Genomic DNA, 19,958 nt, shown 5'->3' with positions numbered 1-19,958 from the left:
CCATCTTATAATTCCCCCTGCCCTTCCTTGTCCTCTCACCTCCGTGCTGCACGATCTGCACACACGCTTGGCCGGATGGATCGATCCCACTACTCAGCTGCCTTGGCCACATGCTTGCTTCGTACTGTTCATTACTACAAGTCTACCAATATCAAAGAACTTACATATGATCCCACAAGTGCGGTATTTCAAGTTACTCGAAGCATTGTCATGCGAAGATGGTAAAACACACACGAACATAGCATGGAGTCTCGGTTAAGATCTTAACAAACATCTAGTACGTCATGGTTGTGATAATTACATTTTCATACTTTAATTGTCGATGCATCTCACGTGTTGGTAGGTTATTTTTCTACGGACATGCACCATTTGTTATAATATTACATAGCTTATACATGATTTAATGAAAAGGAGAAAGAATCACAACCATAAACTCAAATGATCTGAATTTGAATTTATACAGATGAGGAAGTGGGTCGTGAAAATTGTTCCCATCATATACGTTAGGGTGGCACAGACGGAACCTAAAACTCAAATTGGTGGCACAGACTTCAGCTTTTATGTGTGTATGTTCTGGCCCCATTATGTAGCAGAGAAACAGATAGATGAATGGTACAACTCAATGACCAAATGGCAGCAGTGAATAGTATATTAGAAAGAGACCTAGCTCCACCTTCTACTGTTTACCTAGTAATGCAAGCTGCAAAATCAAAATTTGAACATTTCAACCTTATCATCATGTGCATATGTATACAACGCACATTGAACTATCTATGTGGCTGAGAGCTCCCGCAGCCCAGACACAACAACGATGCGGTAGAGGCTAGGGCCCCACCACCTTGCTGAGAATTGGCCTTATCACGAGCAATGCCATACTAGTTAGGCTTAGAGCTGCCTTTATAGTCCCAATCGCAGTCACCATCTTGCAGGCCATGCGCAAATGCAAATCATAAAGCTAACACTTCAAAATTTTCCTTTTTTCTTTGTCCAATGCAAAATCAAATGTCTATATAGAACTGATAGATAGTTAGTTTGCACGATAAACTAAGACTGGAATTTGAAATTAGGCCCAAGTCGTCTTGTGGGGTCATTCTTGTACTGATTAGGGTTATTAGCCATGGAGAACACTTTTCTTTAATTTTTTTAGCTAAAGTATGTTGAGGACATTATAAATCTATGATGTGAAGGATGTGACTTGAAGAAATTGTCAAGAAGCATTTTGGCTTCTTCCACTAAATTGCGTGCTTCGACTTTATTATTTTTCTTTTCTTATTAGTTATTATGTCCTCAAAAATTATTGTATAGTATTGAAACACTGTTAAATATGAGATATGATATGTTTAAGAAATACTATTGTATAGTTATAAAACATTTCATGTCGTAGTATCAATAGGATTGCTATTTGAACTCAAACTAAATTCTTCTACTTTTTTATTACCATCTCAATTATTGTAAAATGATCGCCTATCCTGTAATGTTATGGTATTTACATCATTGTTAAGGTAAAAAGAGGTATTCTGTGAACTTTTGTTCCTGTTAAAAAACATTACTAGAAATTTCGAAGAAATCTACACCGTACAATGTTGTTAGATAACACGCCCACTGTCGAACCCTAGTTTTGAATCCCACAATCCGAGGGTAATGAGGTATATAAACCACCGCAGGGATAACTAGTTGGGTGGAATCCTGTACGAGCACCCCCACCCCAACTTGCCCTGTGCACCAACAAAAGAAAACAAACTGGAATATCAAACTGATGTAACGGCGGGTGAGGGCTGGAGGGGTCTGATTATTTTGTAAACAAATAATAATAATTTAGGGTTCATGGGTCCATTTGGAGGAGAGCGGTGGGGGTCCACAAGGCCAGCACAACCACTCCCCCACCACCACCACTTTAACCGTTTTAACATCATCCCTGACTGACTGAGCGAGTAGCTAGCTGACCGCAGATCATGTGAATTATGAGCATTTTATAATATCCTCCCCATCCACCATATCGTATGTTATGTTATGATACACCTTCGTCTTCTTCTTATCCCATCATCCATCGCCAACAAAACATCATTTAAAAAATGAACGTTGAAAGGAGACTCATTTAACTTTATGATATTTGTAGAAAAAACAAACTATCTTCATTCTATTTATACTAGTATTAGTGAAGCAAGACCACATGAGATACATGTGTAGGAGGAAAAAGGGATTAGGTTGGTTCATTTACGATTTACACTTTACATACATGATTGTATTTGAATGACATGTGATGCTCATGCTCAAGAATTCAATGGAGTAATTTTAGGTTTTCTTTACCATGTGCTTTTATATCTCAAGGCCCTTGCAATAGTGGAAAGAGAAGAAACGCTAAAACAAAATCTTAGTATGTATCAAGGTTACGCTAGGTGCTAATTGGACGACATGCAGGGGTTTAGCGCCTAGGCGTCTAGACGGGGCTCAGGTAGGGGCCAAGTCGGTTTTTTTTTTAATTTTAATTTAATTTATAATATAACATATAAATAAATATCTACTTATACTTAAAAAAAACATAATTGTATTGAGATACATAAATTATAAAACAAAATGACATATCGATTATAAAGTATTAAAACATATTGAAAACATGGGAACAATCATATAATGAGTGTTCATCCAAGTATTCAACAACTCTTACAATTTATTAAAAAATAAAATTCAAAATAAAAGTTATCGATTTTATGTGTAAGTAAGATTCGTGATCCTTAGAGTCACGACCTAGGAGGGCCTACGTGGGCTCCTAGGCAGGTCTAGACGTCATTTTTTAATTTTCAAACATCTAGGAATTAATTGAGATGATGGCTAGCTGGTAATTATATTTCATTCTCTAGCATATATAGCTAACTTTGGATAGTCAATTATGAAAAGATATAATTTTGTTTACTAATATGGATCACCATTTATTTTGTCAATCGTAGGCAGGGATTTATGGAAATAACCGGCTGAATTGGCTAACTTGAGTTTCTCATGTTCTCTTGGTCTAGGTTATTTTGATCAAATTCATTACTGTTGCTGACTTCTCTTAATGGCGGACACTGCTAAGTGTTCTATTGTAATTTTTCTTTTTTTGGGCATTTAGCCCCGTTGTCAACCTAAAAATACACTGGTAAAAACTAAAAACTACTGAGCCAAAAGAAAATTTGAGCTTGATCTCTAAATTCTAAATTAGTTTATCATTTGACGTCAAGAAAAAGTTTTTCGCACGTAAGTAACACTAATAGATCGGTGCTTAAAATAAAGTAATAAATTTCAAATTTGACATAGTGCCACACAAATTTCTTCTTTGTCAACTTTTTAAAGAAGGTTCTGAATTTAAATCTAACATACTTAGATACGAAATAGAAGTCGAGAACCACATAGAATATTGTTACAATTTTATTACCACGCCTACAATGACCTCATGAACAGTTCAACTACATACACTAAATCTAAAATATGGAAAATTACGTTATCATGAGCGATGATTACATGTATTGTTTACCCCTAGAAAGAAAAAACAAACATAAGGATTGGAGGACCATAAACAGCCCATACCTTTAAATCCCAAAAAAAAATAAAAAGAGATCTTGATCACATGGAAGCATGTGATGATGAGGATGGGAATGGCTTTGAAATATTCATTCTCCAGCTCTTTCTTTTTCCTTAACTATATATGCACACATATATATTTAATTTCCAGTAAATTTTTCTTCATTTCTTTTTTATGTAATTAGTTTTCAATTTTTGATTTCTCTTCGAACGTGTAATATAGAAAATAATATATATATATATATATATATAGATATATATATAGTACCCCACAACGCACTCAATTGGAAAGAAAGGCATTTTGTGGGTAAAATGTCTTATGATTAACAATTTAACCTTACTCAGCCCACTCTTTATTTTCCACCCTCCCTCTCTATAAAGCTGGTAGACAGATTATATGTTGTAGAGTGGTCCTTGAGAGACCTTTGTATGAAGGGTATGGCCTTTTTTCCCAACCTCTCCCGCTCTCTCTCTCTCTCTCTCTCTCTCTCTCTCTCTCTCTCTCTCTTAATACTGTATACTGGCTAGGTAGAAACTAGCTAGAAGGGCACACAAGAAGGGATGTTCTGGCAGGCCAAAGGATTCCTCTTTGGTTTGGAGTTGAGATCTGAAGAGACTGTATTTACAAGTCCTCGCCATGCTTTTCCACAGCTTTCTTGAACTTCAATTATCTGCTGTCTAAATCTCTTTCCGGATTAGCACCATGGAAGCTCAAGAAAGCTGTGGGAGACCATGGCAATTCTGGACTTAACCATTTCAACTTCCCCAAAATGTTTGCACACAACATGAAAAATGATTTCGTCTTTTTCACCACAGATCCTGGTAATTACCTCACTTTTCTTCCATAATTCGAACCCATTTCGTCAAAAACTTTTCTTGTAGAATTCTTTCATAATTATATGGGACCGTAAGTTTTCTCTTATAATTTGAATTTATTTGTATCAAATGTGGTTCTTTAATATGTATGTATACACATGGGGCCCCTCTCATGAAACTGTCTTTGCATTTTGTCTGAAAAATTATGTAATGAATGGACTCTGATACTGCTGAGTTACAATGTGGGTTATAATTTACAAAAATTTTACTCTACACGTGTGTATAAGCTTGCACCTGTGTATCAGATGACTAGATTTTGACATTTTCAATCTTGCCGTTCAAGCACCAGTGTACTGTAGGAAAACCCTACAATTAAAATTCCCTTCTCCTTAAGTTTGGAGTTAGAATTATGTGTATTAGGTAAGAGGGTACTTGCTGCTGAAGACAAACCCCATGGCTATGCTACTGTAGTAGTACAGATGAACTACAGATGAAGATGAAATTCAGTGAATTTTTGTGCCAGTATTTTTTAATCTATAACTTTGTTATATCTACTGGCACACGTTTGAGCCATGCAGAATGGTAATTTTAAAATGTTTTTTTTTTCTTGCTGTCTGATACATTTAGGCGAAATTTCAATTTAATTTTTAAAAATATTCCCCTGCTCATTCATTCAATCAATATGGTGAAAAAAGAGTTTGTGCTTCAGAGAAGATTCCCCTACCCTTTCCCTTTTATCAATTATGATGACACTTCCCTTCCTGTTCCTGCAGTTAGCCTTTTGATTTTCCTTCTACATCTTCTCCTACATTTCTGTGAAAAAGGTTAAACTTTGTCCCTATCTGACATAGTTTTTTTTAACCACATCCGATCTCATTGTTACATCAGTAATCAGTTTTATCTCTCTCTCTCTCTCTCTCTCTCTCACCTTTACGTTTGTACAGCTGAATAGGGTTGTCATTGGCATTACAACTACACAATTATGCTTCCCTTGATCCAAGACTCAAATTAAAAAGTAAAAAAGAAGTATCGATGAAAAAACCAGACTGAAACTGTAATTGTTTTATCTTCATCATAACTAGATACAGCGCATGAAACTTTCGAAACTTCATAAACGTTTCTGCAATTATACATGAGCTTTTTCGGTCTCCAGTGATTATCCACGCTACACGAGCAAGCTAGAAGAAACAAAGCAATTTTGGCAGTCCTGTAATTGTGATTGGAATGGTTGTTGAAGACCTACTTATATGTGTATCATTTCAGTATTTTTTTACAATGAGTTTGTTTATCTACCTGGTATATGTATAGGGGATTTTCTAGTATGCATTAGTGTATAACATCCACCGACACCCGTGACTGTAGGATCCTTGGATGCACATCTAACACCCTATTTAACTGGTGTTTGTCAGTTGTCATACACCAGAGCATAGTTGAATTTTCTTTTCAATAGTTCACAATATTCCAGTAAGTTGATCATCTAGTTAGCTGGCTTTAACTTTTGTCATCAACACAATATTACACTGGATTTGGTAAAAACCCATTGTTCCTTTTCTCTGTCACATTGCTTCATATGTACTGTTTCAGCAAAGTATAGTTTCGTTGGCAAAGCTTGGTAACGTCTTCAATTATAAATTGAATATGGCCGATTCAGCAACTATATGATATTTGGAAAATTGAAATCGATGGTAATGATGGATGCAGTATATATTAATAGCATATTGTGAGCAATTTATAACAGCCAAATGATGAATTGCATTCAAGTCTCACACATGTTCACAGGCACCATGCTTTAACTACTTCATTACAACTTAACATATTGTTACTCTCACATTTACTGAATTCAGCATTGATTATCTTTGAAATAGAATCTGAAAACCGAATAGTTCGGATTGGTTTACACACCGAAAATAATTAGATGTCCATAAATTTCTAAAATAAGAACAACATTATTAACCAGAGTAGTGCAGAGGAAAATGGAAGTGCAATGAATGTCTTAACAAGGCCTCTTGCTAACTAGCTAGCCAGGACCATGTCCACGCAAATCACTTCAGAAGAGGCCAGAACAATTAAGGAGGCATGCATTGGCTCTTCTGGAGTAGAATTAAATTAACAAGGCCGCACTAATTTCTGTACCTAGTTATCAGGAACTGGGGCACCATAGATCCCTTTCCTTCCATCAATAGGGTAGGGGCCGGGGATTCAAACTTTATCGTAGCCTCTTCCGACTTAAGAAGAAACCTAACCCTAGACTAAGAATTAGGGGGAATTCGAACTTTGTTGGAACTGCTTTCAACGTAAAAAGAACTGTAAACCTAGACTTAGAGCTAGTTGGTCAACCTATAGCTCGTTTATGAAAATAACCGAGTTACTCAAATCAAAACTTAAACTTGAACGGAATTAAAATAGTAGATGCTTGGGGAAGTGACCTAGATGCAGTTGAGATGAAAGTCCAAATGTATTCAATCAACTTAGGCTATAAAGCCAGTTATCACTTTATTACTGGTATCCTGACTTATCTATCAAGTTTTTTCAGACCAGATAAACCACTGCACTAAGTCATATACATTGAGAATAAAAAATGTCCTATATCTTCAGATTGAGTGAACGTGAGATAAGTTTTCTCTAGCGTAATAAAAAAATACGGACCATTTGCAGCCAGTTATCACAGTAGATTTAAGGATCATTCTACATTATTAGCAAGTTAGTCTGAAATAAAAGGGTATTTATACCATATAATCCAAACTGCCACTAGGACGGACACATAAGGCATCTGCTAAAGCAAACACAAGACAAAATGTTAGAATCCAGAAGAAGAGCATGAGTTGACGTTTTTAAAAGTTGCACGAGTCATGACATCCTCTTCGAGTGAAAGAAGACCATCTACAGCATCTTAAGACATATATATAGGGTTATATATACAGTTGAATATATCGATACACTAGCATCAACAAGCAATGGAAGAATATGTAGTGAAATGGTTTAGCAGATGATACTACCTAGTGTTGATCAGTGGCAGAACAATCCAGTTTAAAATGGCAATGGCTAATTAATCTCTTAAGGAAAAGTAATGAAGGAAAAGCCTGTGTGAAGAAACGATGGCTGAAACATATATATTTTCAAACCATGACGGCCAACGGAAAGAGGTACGGCATAGAGAAGCAATACCTTTGCCACCGTGTGTTGGGATTTGACCGATCGACCAATCAAGCAATATTATCAGGTTGAAGTGATTGCCTTTTCATATCAAGTGAAAGTGATCAGCAACAACGATAAATGGCAACTTTCTTGACCAATATATATAGGTACTACTTAAGGTAGGTCGTACCTTCTCATGATGATCGATCTCAGCATATATACTAGAGGTTCACCAACAACTATACCATGATAGCATCTAAAGTGGTACAAATATATAGGCACTAACGGTAATAATTCATAAACACACAAATACACACATACACACACACACACACACTCCTTTTATATAAGCATCATTCCATATTAACTTTTTCTAAACTACCGAAAAGAGAATCAAACTCAAACATAGGGTGTAAAACACTATTCTAACAATCTTAATTAAATCTAGATTTGCAAAAGCACATATATAAATACACAGTAAAACCAAATGATAAAGAAAACTGCACTCTAGATTGGGCATAAAGCAATGATATATTAAAACGTTTTACAGCAAATGAAAGGTGAGAAATTCTAATGCATGTTAGATTAGTGGGTGACATTAAGACATGAAAAGTAGTTGGATCATGACCCGTGCAGCGCCTTTAGTCACTGTTTTAATTTATAGTGGCAAAAGGGTTGGTCTATTAATTGGATGTATCCAAATCCCCGTGAGAGCACCCATCTGTAAATCTAACCAATTCTTGCATAGATGACAGTTAAAAATATTCTCGGTTTGGATCTTAGTTACGACCATGAAAGATTAAAAAAAGCTTTAGTTGTCTCTGATATGTAATAATCCAAAAGAAAAGAGAAAGGAGCCAAACAAGACCAGCACACACATGTCCTTGCCAGTGAAAAATATGGATGACCTTTTTTTACACACTTCGTTTACATTACCATAGTTGGCAAAATATAACCCTAATTTCTTCAGCAAGGTTTCGGTTCCATGAACTTCATTAATTTTCTCCTCTGAACCATTAAACAATCAAATAAGGGAATGATTTCCGCACAAATCTTCTTTTTCTTTCTTCACACCACTATTTAAGTGTGCAAAGTGAGAAAATGGGTGAGTTGGAATTATTTCTCGTCAAATTATTTGCTCCAAAGCTTAGCTTGAATGAATAAGCTAGACAGTAATGAAGCACGAGTTGAAAAGATGAAAAAGGCAACACAGACCTTTGTGGTCCAGCGGACATTCAATAAACCAACTGAAATTGTTGTCCTAGAACAAATTTGAGTAGTACTTAGTCCTTGCTAAGCCCTAAAATAAGTTATATCTTTGTGATAAGCAAAACCAATAAAAGAAAGACTAGCTAGCTGTTTAGCTAAATCATCAAGGTCCACGTACTTTAATTACACGCACAGGGAATTGAAATAATTTTATGTAGCAAGGGCCGGCAAGGCAGATGAGAAACGGATGCAAAGTAATGACCCTGAAAATGATTCATACTTTTTTTTTTCTCGCCCTGCACATTAGGGACGTGCAAAATAAGGAAAGGAGTGTTCGATCATCATTTCCCAAGAATTAATCGCGGTCACATATATGAATTATGAGCATGAGCTAAGATAGATTTTGACCCCTATGGAATCTGAGAGTCGCATGTACATGTATGCATATAAAGTGACTGCACTCTATCTGAACTCTCTCTCTGCCACTTTATCAACCGACACTAGGGTATAGAGTTACAGACCCATAAGCATGTAGGATAATGTAGCACGTTAATGTTTGAAATTATCAAATCTTAATTAGCATTTGAATCGAATCCAAAGGAGATATATCGCCTGCAATACAACGAACCAAGACATATGCAAACAATATAAAGCAAGATTAACTAAACAGTTAAACCAAGTCCACTGATAATTAAACAATATAATTAAAAGACAAGAATCTAATCTTGCTTGCAGGAGTTAATATAAAATATATCAATCATTAAGCAGAATATAAAGTACAAATGGATCAGAGATCGAACTATAAATCAAGAATGTTTTCTGAAGTCTCGATCCGAGAGAGGGGGAGTTACCAGGTGAAGATTTCTCCTCAAAGAACAGCATTGTAATTTGTCACCGCTGAAACAACTCACAGAGGAGATCAATCAAGCACTAGGGGTAATAAACATATCGGAAATTTTGTATAGGCAAAACTCGTGATTGTGTTCTATTTAATTTGTCAGAAATATGTCAGATCCCCAGGTAAGGACAGAAATATATCAGATCCCCAGGTAATCATACATGAAAAACTCCAAAAACTTCGAATAAAATTAGGGTTGAAATCATTTTCCATTGTAGCATGGTTTACAAAACCATCACCTACTTCAAAACATCACAGACTGGTTCTTTTTATGGGAATCGACCAATAAATCAACTTAAAATCATGTTTAAACAATCAATCACTTATGCGTGGATAGCATAAAAATCATGTTGGAATAAAATCATGAAAGATTGAAATTTTTTCTTCTGGTATTTGAGCAATAAATAAACTTGAAATGATGATGAAAAATCACTCACTTATCAGTGAGTCAAACTGTGCAAAATTACAAAAATAGGTATAGATGTTTAGGGTTCATATAATATCTAAGAGAAGAGAAACGATCAAGAAAATATACCAAGTTATGAGGGACAATGGAGATCCATTATGTGAGCGAATTTTATTGAGCCTATCTGTATCTTCCCACAGCTTTATTGAACCGCAAACCAAGTTAAGGGGAATAGAGATACTGAGTCGACTCACTCCAAAGATCGGTCGATCTCGCCATAGATGGATGCAGTTCAAGAAAGCTGTGGAAGAATACAAAGAGGATCATCATCTTCTATGCATTTTAGAGAAAGAAAGAGAGGGAAACGCCAAGGCTATGGATATCTAGAGAGAGAGATAAGATGGCTACGAAGCTTCGGCCAATCAGCGAACGACAGGAAGAGCAAAACCCCAAAAGCGGAGATGCAGATGCAGATGCAGCAGCAGAAAGGGTTAGCCTGTTAGGCAGAGGAGGAGGAGGTAGAGCTGTAGGTTTAGGAGAAGGAGAGGTTGGTATTTATAGTAAAAACTGGAGGGTGTCTCTTTTTTTTGTATTAATTTTTTTTCCTTGTATTTTTATATTTTTTACCATCAATCCCGAGAAGAATATTGGACCTGAGATTTTACAGAGTCACAGATTACACTGTACTGACCTCCACCCTTTTATTTCAAACCCTATTAAAAGCTGACTACGTTCGATACGCATCAATAGTGGCCCTGGTTATTAAGAAAAAAATAATAATAAAAATGATTTGAAAATTTTAAATTTTAAGGATAAGGATAAAATAAAGAATAAATTGAATAGTACAATAATTAGCTTTTTAATGTAAAAATATAATTTTTCGTTAAAATAAACAGTACTGACAATTTTTCGTTAAAGTTTCTTTAAAAAAAAAAGGTACTCCCTTTATTTAATAACAGCTAATTAAGTGAAAAACCGATCTTAATAAAAATACGTGCGGTTGGATGCAAGTTGGCGGATCGGACGGTGGCTGGTTACCCTAGTGGAGGCAGGCTATTGGGACCCCTTTCCAGATCTGTCTCTTTTATGTATCGGTGGAAAGGTTTTGTTTGCCCGACTTGCTGTAAAGCATGTGGGTTGCACTTAGCAAGTTTTTACCCTAAACCCTAATCAAAATAAACTCCACAGTTTTTTTTTAAGGAAGTAAGTATTTCATTAATCAAATAAAATAAGAATACCAATACAAGTTCATGATTACAAATGCAACATAAAGATAATACAAAACTTATTCCATATAATAATACTTAACCAAATAAAGTACGCTCACAACATCAAAACTTTGCATCACTTTCTAATAAATTTACAAAAGATGCAGCATCTTCGGCAAAGAAGGCATGCTATGAGACATCACGAAGATGTCCTCATTGTCCTTTGCCAAACAAACAAACAACGAAACCACAACTTAAACAAAACAAAAACACAACACAACACATAGGTATGATTCCTCTATCATTAGAAACCGGCCATATCTAACCAACATAAAAGATAAGCTCACAAGACCTAAGTTGTACGAGCCGGACCTAACACCTTCAAAACACATGAGCTAAACATCGTACCATCACATGAAGACTTTGCAGCATCAAGAAAACATGATTGTGAGTCCCTCAAACCACTACAACGACCCCAACAAAGGAAAGACCACACCCTTTGATGATCTTGCAATCGTCTACAAAAATACCCTGCTATTAATGACTTTCAACAAACTTTGAGCTTCCTCTACATAATCATTACCAGACACACAAATTAAGCACAAAATCACCATCTTAGACTTGAACAACAATTGTCGTTTTAAGATCTGGGGTTGAGCAGTAAGTCAAAATCACTACAAAAGCTCTCCTCCTTAGAAAGAGAGAGTGACTACAACCACAAAGACTCTTTTCGACAAAGCGGTCACTACAGAAAAAACATGAAAATAAAAGAAGGAAGGGATATATAAGGATTACCGCCGACCTTAGAGGCAAAACTGGAGTCGCCGGTGGCAGTTTTTTTTTTTTCTCCTCTTGCGCCTAGGGTTTGTTGGGACGCTTCTAATTAGGGATTTAAAAATTCTATTTTGTTTCAAACCCAAAAAATAAAATAAAATAAAAATCTATTTTGTTTCTTCATTCCCTTACTTTCCCCCTTGTTTGATTTGCGGAAAGGTATTGAATCTATTGATCGGAAACTAACATGTAAGTTTTTTTTTCCCGGATGTAAAATGGAAGGTAGATTTCTCGTGTTTGGGTAATGCTGGGAACGTAAGCGGTGAATGTTGTTTTTTTATTTATTTTCTTTTTCATGATTGATTTATCCATGAATTAGAAACAAATTCTGCTTAATTTTCCAATTATATATTTTTCAACAAATTCTGCAAATGGTGTTTCAATGAAAAAGGAAAATCAAATCCAAACTTGTCGGAGAGTTTCGCTTTCTCGCTTATTTTCCTATAAGGGGGTGAGAAAACCACTCAAAATTGAATTTACTAAACAATGGGTTTGTATCTCCGTTTGACTTTGGCTCATGAGGCGACGGTTTCATGTATATCTATATATATCTACATATATATATATATATATATAAAGTGAGCACCTTAAAATGGTGAAACATTCAAAATACCATGAATTGTCCTTTAAGAATTTCATAAATTACAATTGAACCAAAAGAATCTAAAGTATTTAACCATATTTTTATCTATATCTATATATATAAAGTGAGCACCTTAAAATGGTGAAACATTCAAAATACCATGAATTGTCCTTTAAGAATTTCATAAATTACAATTGAACCAAGAGAATCAAAAAGTATTTAACCATATTTTTATTTTGAATGAATTTAATATTTAAAATTATAGGGAAAAAACAAAATAAAAACAAAACTTCCCACGTTAGTGGGTGGTTTCACCTCATTAATTCATTTCTTCTTTTTCTTTTTAAATAATTTTTTTTAAATTTGTAAATTAATTATTTAAATAAAAAAATATAAAAATGCCAATTACCACACACGTATGCGTGCGGCAAGAGGCTAGTATAATATAACGATAATGAATCGATTACAAATTCTGGAATGACAGCTTGACTCTATCCATAAACTTGAAGAGTGAAGAGCAACACAAGTTAGGTAAAAAACATAGACTTTTCAACCCAAAGTGTCGAGCTTGATTCGTTCGGCCGCTAATATCGCTTTTATAACAGCAAAACGTGAATATGTGGTAATTCCTTTTGAAAAAGCCTATCTTATAAAAACAAAACAATAACAGTAATTCTCAAAATCTCAGACCTATTTGGGGGAGGAGCCTCTTGATCTAATTTGAATATTTAAACAACTGACACCTACACTATAGTACAACTTTTCCAATGTGGATGTGGTCCAACGAGTATATATACCCTTCTTTTGATTAAACGATCTATTTATGCACATAAATAAACCATCAAGTGATTATTCTGATAAAAATTCAAATGAACATAACAAAATAAATATATAAATTAAAATGTTAATGAGATTATTTCAAAAATGGAACTCTCTGACACTTCATGTTTTGAGCATAGTAGTTTACAATATTAGTACAAAAATTAACGTTAAACTATAAAATGAGAGATAGTTTATGAAGAACCTCACTTTTAAGATAATCCCTCTATAAATTATAGTAAAAATGAAATTGCAGTCGAAATTAAAATAAAAGAAGTGTGGAAAAATAAAAATTGGGAGGAGTCACATGGCGGCATGTTGGGGCGACCCCACCCGTGGGAAGGTGTGAGAGGGTATGTGACAGTAGTACACTCCCGTTTTTCACGGAACGGAGGTCGCTTTGTTGGGTTGTTCTGGCAGAACACGATGCGTTCCACTCTGTGGAAGCTCCTAAACCTTAACAATGGGTTGGTGTGCAGGTTAAGGCACTATGCACACACCCCTCGTCCCGAGAGCTTCTTATATAACACGAATACACCATCATCGTTGTGATACAAACTCCACGTAAAAATAAATTTGCGTATATCATCGTGGTATCATAGAAACTTTCTTTCTTTTCCTCTTTCACATTGGATTTATGATTTGTGATCACTAATCATGGGATTGAGGCCGTCTCCGGATCTCATACTCTGAAACCTTTAAATCCAGCAATTCGTACCGTTCAAGAGTGAGAGGAAGATATCTGAACATTAAAAAGAGATTGTGTGTGAGGCAAGCAAGAAAAATAGGGAAATGGAGACCGCATTTAAATTGAACAATCTACGAACTCTGGAGTGTGAGATCTTGAGAGGATCTTAATTCTGATCAGGGATGCTATGTTTTGTGATTATGCTATGGGGTCCTCCAACGTGCATGTTTAGGTATTTAAAACCGTCTTTAAAGTTAAAAACACAAATCCTAAGAGATTGATAAAAGAAAAAAAAACGATTTTAAAGCTATAAGCAGCTGGCACTCACTGATTAATTCTTTCTTAATCATCTTTTCACCGAAATTAATCTATCATAATTCATCACTTGTCATTTGTCAATTCCTTTTTTTTTTTTTTTTGGTAAACCATTTGTCAATTCTTTTGATGGTAGTCTTCAACCACCTGTCTTTCTCCCACTATTTGATCCACTTTTGCTGCATCATTCATCACCCTGGGCCTGCACAGATATTTCGAGCAATTGGGATTGGGATTGGAATTGATTAAGATAATATAAAACTAATTTGTATTTTCTTTTGTCCAACCATTTTATTGTTCTTATATTTTTTTTCTTCTGAATAAACGATAGTGTCTGCACTAATGGGGTAAAGAAGTGGGCTAAGCCTCACAATGAGATATCAATAATGTAGTTCAAATTTGCCTTTGACGAGAATCGAACCTAAGACCTCTCACTTATCAATGAATAGGAATATTATTAGACTATAATACTAAGTGGCATTGTTCCTGTTTTTTTCGTTTAATACGATAATACGTATCTTGTTTTGTACAGTTAACATGGGATACATAGCATAGTGTTGTAGAGTAACATTATCTTACTAGAGGAATTTGACATGTTATTTACTAAAGCTACTGTCAATCTAATCAACAAATTTGAACGAAAACCACAAGTTATCAATTAGGCTTATCATGAGTAATTTGCTTTTTGGCATCTTTAGTGAAAAAATCTTAGGAAAACTAATGAAAAATGTTTGAAAACTTTGAGTTTTAACTATTTGGATAAAATAAAGGGTAAAGTGAATAGTGTTAGGATTGACTTTTTAGTGTAAAAATGTGGTTTTTCGTTAAAGTGAACAGTACCAGGAGCTTTTCGTTAAAGTTCAAAAAAATCTTTGCTTTTTATCAATTAGGCTTGTCATTGTACGCTACCCTAAGAGATTGTTTAGTGAAAAGCGCAAAGGTTCGGAACTCTCAATTTGAGTTTGAACTTGCACGGATGCATTTTTTAAGGTCATCGGCTATATTTTGACGTATCGTTTGACATAGAGGCCAAAAGTACATTGTCATCTCTTATATATCAAGACTGCATATATTGGGAGGGGGAGTAGTCTGCAACTAATGTATGGTGATCAAGATACCTTTTGTATTTAAATAAATTCATAAAACCTCAATACACGCGTGATTATAACAAGTAGTGTCGCTTCACATATTACTAATTGATTTTAGCATGAAAACTCAACTTATTTTACGATATCAAAGCAACTTTTTACCCACTTGAGAACCCCACGACCATACATGTTTCGCATTGCCATCCACTTTACCTCATATGTGTTTACATATATATATTTGGCTTAAGTGTTGCTACAGCCTACACATGAGGAGGTGTTTGTTGCATGGACTTTTACTTTTAACCTGAAAATATTTGAAATATGTGTGTGGGATCGACTAAATAGATGTTGACGAGTGATGCATGGTTGGTCTTTGTGTTCTGCATATCTGTCGGGAATAATGCATAATATTAGGTAAAGTTAAAAACCTGAATTTATAGAACATAGGGAAACTTGGTGTTTCACCCTAAATGCTAGTACGTTGAGCAGAATGTGAAAATGGTGATGGCGCTAAGGAACCAGATCAAAAGGCAGTCAGGTTTTGTGTTGTGCACGTGTAGAAGGCCGACGACAATTGCATGGAAATGCATGAATTCATGTGTCAGTATATCATTGACACCAGCTACCAACACGCATGCCCAACACGATTGAAGGGGTTTGTCGAGTTGATTTAACCCACGACTTTGTCTTTTGCCTTCCCAATTAGCATTTAGGCAGCCACCTCCACCATCTCTTTTGCTCTTTGCTCATGTTTTTTCCTTTCTTTTTATTTTTTTCAATTGTTATTAGATTTACTTGTGTGAGAGATGCTTTATGCAGACAATCTTATAAACATCTTCCTTAGTTTTACGTTCTAAGAACATCATGTGTGTTTTTAAAGACCTTATTACAATATTCTAGAACTAGTGGTGGAGCTATTATGGGGTTATTGATCGCCCTTGATCCTAACAACTTCAAAAATTCTATGTATATTTGTTGTGTATTGTATTTGACTCGTATAAACAGTTAAGACAAATTAAATTACAATTTCATCCTCCTAGTTCTTTTATTTCTTCTAGCATCTTTGTCTCTATTTTATCTCGTCTTGTGTGCGACTCTATTGTGTGCACCTATACTTGATGAAATATCTTAGTTGACAAGCCTTGCTAGTCTTCAACATTACTCCACAATATATATATATATATATATATATATATATATATATATATATCATGCATACACCCTCGACAAGCCTTCACAAATAATAGTAGTTGTCGACATATATTAGCATAAGCTTTCAGCATATGTTGGTAGGAATTGGCAAGTGTCTACTAGATGTTTCAGCATATGTTGGTAGGAATTGGCAAGTGTCTACTAGATGCTTGACGAAATGACCCAATGAAAAGGATGCGCTCATGCATCTTAATTATTTGTAGGAGATATATTCAACAAGAAAATAAAGATCAAAACATAAGTACGTGCGAGACGTAACGGAATTCAGCATATATGATCTGACAGTCCTTTACTAATTAGCTAGGTTAATTAGGTACGTAGCTAGGTTAACTTGTACCGTAGAACTAAGCAAATTAAGTAATGGGGGTGAGCGTTTCATTGGATTATGTACTACAATTTTAGCTCAAATAAATTGTATTGTGATCTGAAACAGAGGAAGAAGACGAAATCTAAAGTTAGATTAAAAAACTGAAGAAAGTCAAGTGGCCTAAATAGGGGTCCTTTTAATCGTGTTGTTACTGATAGACATGACAGTAACAATATTCACCTGGTTTGAAAAGTTTGTTTCCTTTTACTTGGGAATCATGCTAGCAAGAAATTTTTAAGTGTTAGAGCTTTCCACTAGTTAATTTAACCCTAACAATTACGATCCTAACTAGTCCTAACTTTGATTACTAAAATAAGTCTTCCATTGACTTCTCAACCTAATTAGGTTGATTAAGGATTAGCTCTATGCCCAACCCTAGCTACATGCCTCAAATCAACCCCTAACACACACACCACCATATGATCAATTCTAAAGACTTTTGAATCCTAGGATTTGCACTACGGAAGGCTGTCATTGGGCCACAGATCAGGCGTTTCCAATGTTTAGGTAGTGTAGTTTTCACGTACACTTATTAAACTCAATCTTTACTTTGTTTTTTTTTTTTTTACTTGTATTGGAGGGTTCGAGACTGCCTTTCTTTTCTTTCTCCAAGTTAATGTCTCCATCCAAATGTACAATGATAAAAAAGCTAGCTACCCCTACCGGTGTACCAACTGTCAATTTGAGAATCTGCATAATCATCCAGTAGATTTGAACAAACGATTAGCTCATTGTACGAATAAGATTGATCATTCAATCTTGAGTTGTACATGTTGTACATGTAAAGTAGCACTATGAACGCATGTCTTCATCATGGAACATAATGATTAGGACATACAATTTCCTTTACCTTTTGTGTTGTTGTTGCACTTATACCATTGTGTTAATTTCAGAAATTTGAGTGCACCGTGTGACGATGTTGTTTAGAAAAAGGAATAAATTTAAAGAAATGATTTCTACACACCTGTAAATGAAAATTGTCTATTAATTCTTCTTTATTTTGTGGAATCAAAATGCCATATATAAACATGAATGTGCATCAATAAAAAAAAGGTGTGTCAAAATCGGATTTCGCTAAATTATTCTTTGTTTGCAGACTACCATGGTGTTTATTTCTTCATCTGCAGACTGCCATTAATTATATGAGACTCTCGTCAATGCAGTTTTTAACGAAAGTAGGGTATGCATGCAAAATTGCATGGACTTTCCTATTTGTTCAACTACTTAACTTAGCAGTTCTTTAGGAGATATTCATTATGTTTGAAACATAGGTTGGTACATCGCATGCCATTATACAAGTGGAGGGACACTTTAAAAATAAAACTTCCCTCTACTTAATAATGACATGTGGACATACCATCTAATGTTTTGGACACACTGAAAAATTATCTTTCTTTAAGCCAAATTTTGGAAATGTATATTAGTAGTACAAGAATCTTGCTAAAATCATTGTGTCGATGGTTAATTTTACAAATTCTAAGGATTTGGTCAAATTCATGACCAATTGAACATTGACGAGATACAATCAACGATTTGAAATAGAAAGGAATGAATTTGGATATGGTAAGTCTTTTCGATTTCTTCTTTTTCCCATTGTTATTAAATAAACATATTACAAAAGTAATGACTTAAGTCTTTCGACATCATGGCCGACCATATTTAATTAAAGAGTTATCCAGTCAATTTCGTTTCTTGACAGACGTATAAGTTCATGTGTCATTATATAGGTGGATGGATACTTGAAAAAAAAAATATCTATCTTCGCTTGTATAATAACATATGATGTACCTTTCTATATGTTCCCTAACATATTGGTCTAATTAGTTATCCGGTTTATTACAACTAAGACCAATCCACTATATTAAGTCAGAATAAGATGGGATAATGTGATGTTGTTTCTGTTTATTTACTTGCTTTTTGGTTTATCCTCACATTTTCTCCGGGCGAAGTTTGTTTTCTCAAATGTTGTTCTTGTTTGATGCTGAATACATGGTTTCATTCCACATGACACCATGGTCACTTCTATTTAATCCAAATCGGCAGCCCTAACCCTAACCCAACACGAAGATAAGAAAAACCCTAACCCTAACCCAAACACGAAGACAAGAAAAACCCTAACCCTAGCCCAACATGAAGACAAGACTCCAACTCCATACGAAAACAATGAACTGTAGTTGTGTTTTAGGGTTGCAATATATTTTATGCATTCAGCATTGATCTACATAGTACATTTGCAAGATGCAGCATTTTTATTAGGTAGTCCAAACACGGCGTGTTCTTCCCAAACGTGATAGTTTACATTTTACAGATCATATTGGAAACTATGGTGTCATGAACCATGAAGAGGAGGGAACCTTGAGCCATAATTTTTCTAGCCACATTGTTCATCCCTGCAAGTTTTTTTTTTGTTCCAACTGTTTATGTAACGCAATCACATTACATATAACATATGTGACTTTCAATTGACACGCAACCATGTTGGTGAGATTATTTCTTTTAATTCTCACTCGATGTATTTGATTTAAAGGCTAAAAAGACCAAGTAGCCGGAGAAAATGAGAGTGCAAAAATCATTATCCTTATTCATACTCCTAAAAAAAATCTACACAATTCTTAAGTAATGTTTACGTTCATGCCACTAACAGAAAAGGGGTGTGATATCCACACACCCATTTTTACTTCTCACACATCCTTTATTAATTTATGTCATTTAATCATCTTCAATTCATTCGATCCAACAACTAAAAATTAAGAGAATGTGTGGGAAGTATAGTTCCAATTCTTCATTTTTCTTGCAGTATGCCTATAAACCTTTCAACAGAAACA

The 19,958-nt window shown here is 34.9% G+C and overlaps 1 long non-coding RNA gene across 1 annotated transcript; it reads right to left on the bottom strand.

Annotated features, from left to right (window-relative positions):
• Positions 1-8,704: 8,704 nt before the first annotated feature.
• LOC126592553 (uncharacterized) lies at positions 8,705-10,801 on the bottom strand. Its single transcript, XR_007612698.1, has 2 exons — positions 10,149-10,801; positions 8,705-9,612 (listed from the first exon to the last, which is right to left on the bottom strand). It is a non-coding gene; the product is annotated as an uncharacterized LOC126592553 (long non-coding RNA).
• Between the last annotated feature and the right edge of the window lie 9,157 nt (positions 10,802-19,958).

This window comes from Malus sylvestris, chromosome 2, assembly GCF_916048215.2.
Source record: "Malus sylvestris chromosome 2, drMalSylv7.2, whole genome shotgun sequence".
In the NCBI taxonomy this organism is placed as follows: domain Eukaryota; kingdom Viridiplantae; phylum Streptophyta; class Magnoliopsida; order Rosales; family Rosaceae; genus Malus; species Malus sylvestris.
Note: the sequence above shows the minus strand (reverse complement) of the source record. Positions and strands in the feature narration are given on the sequence as shown.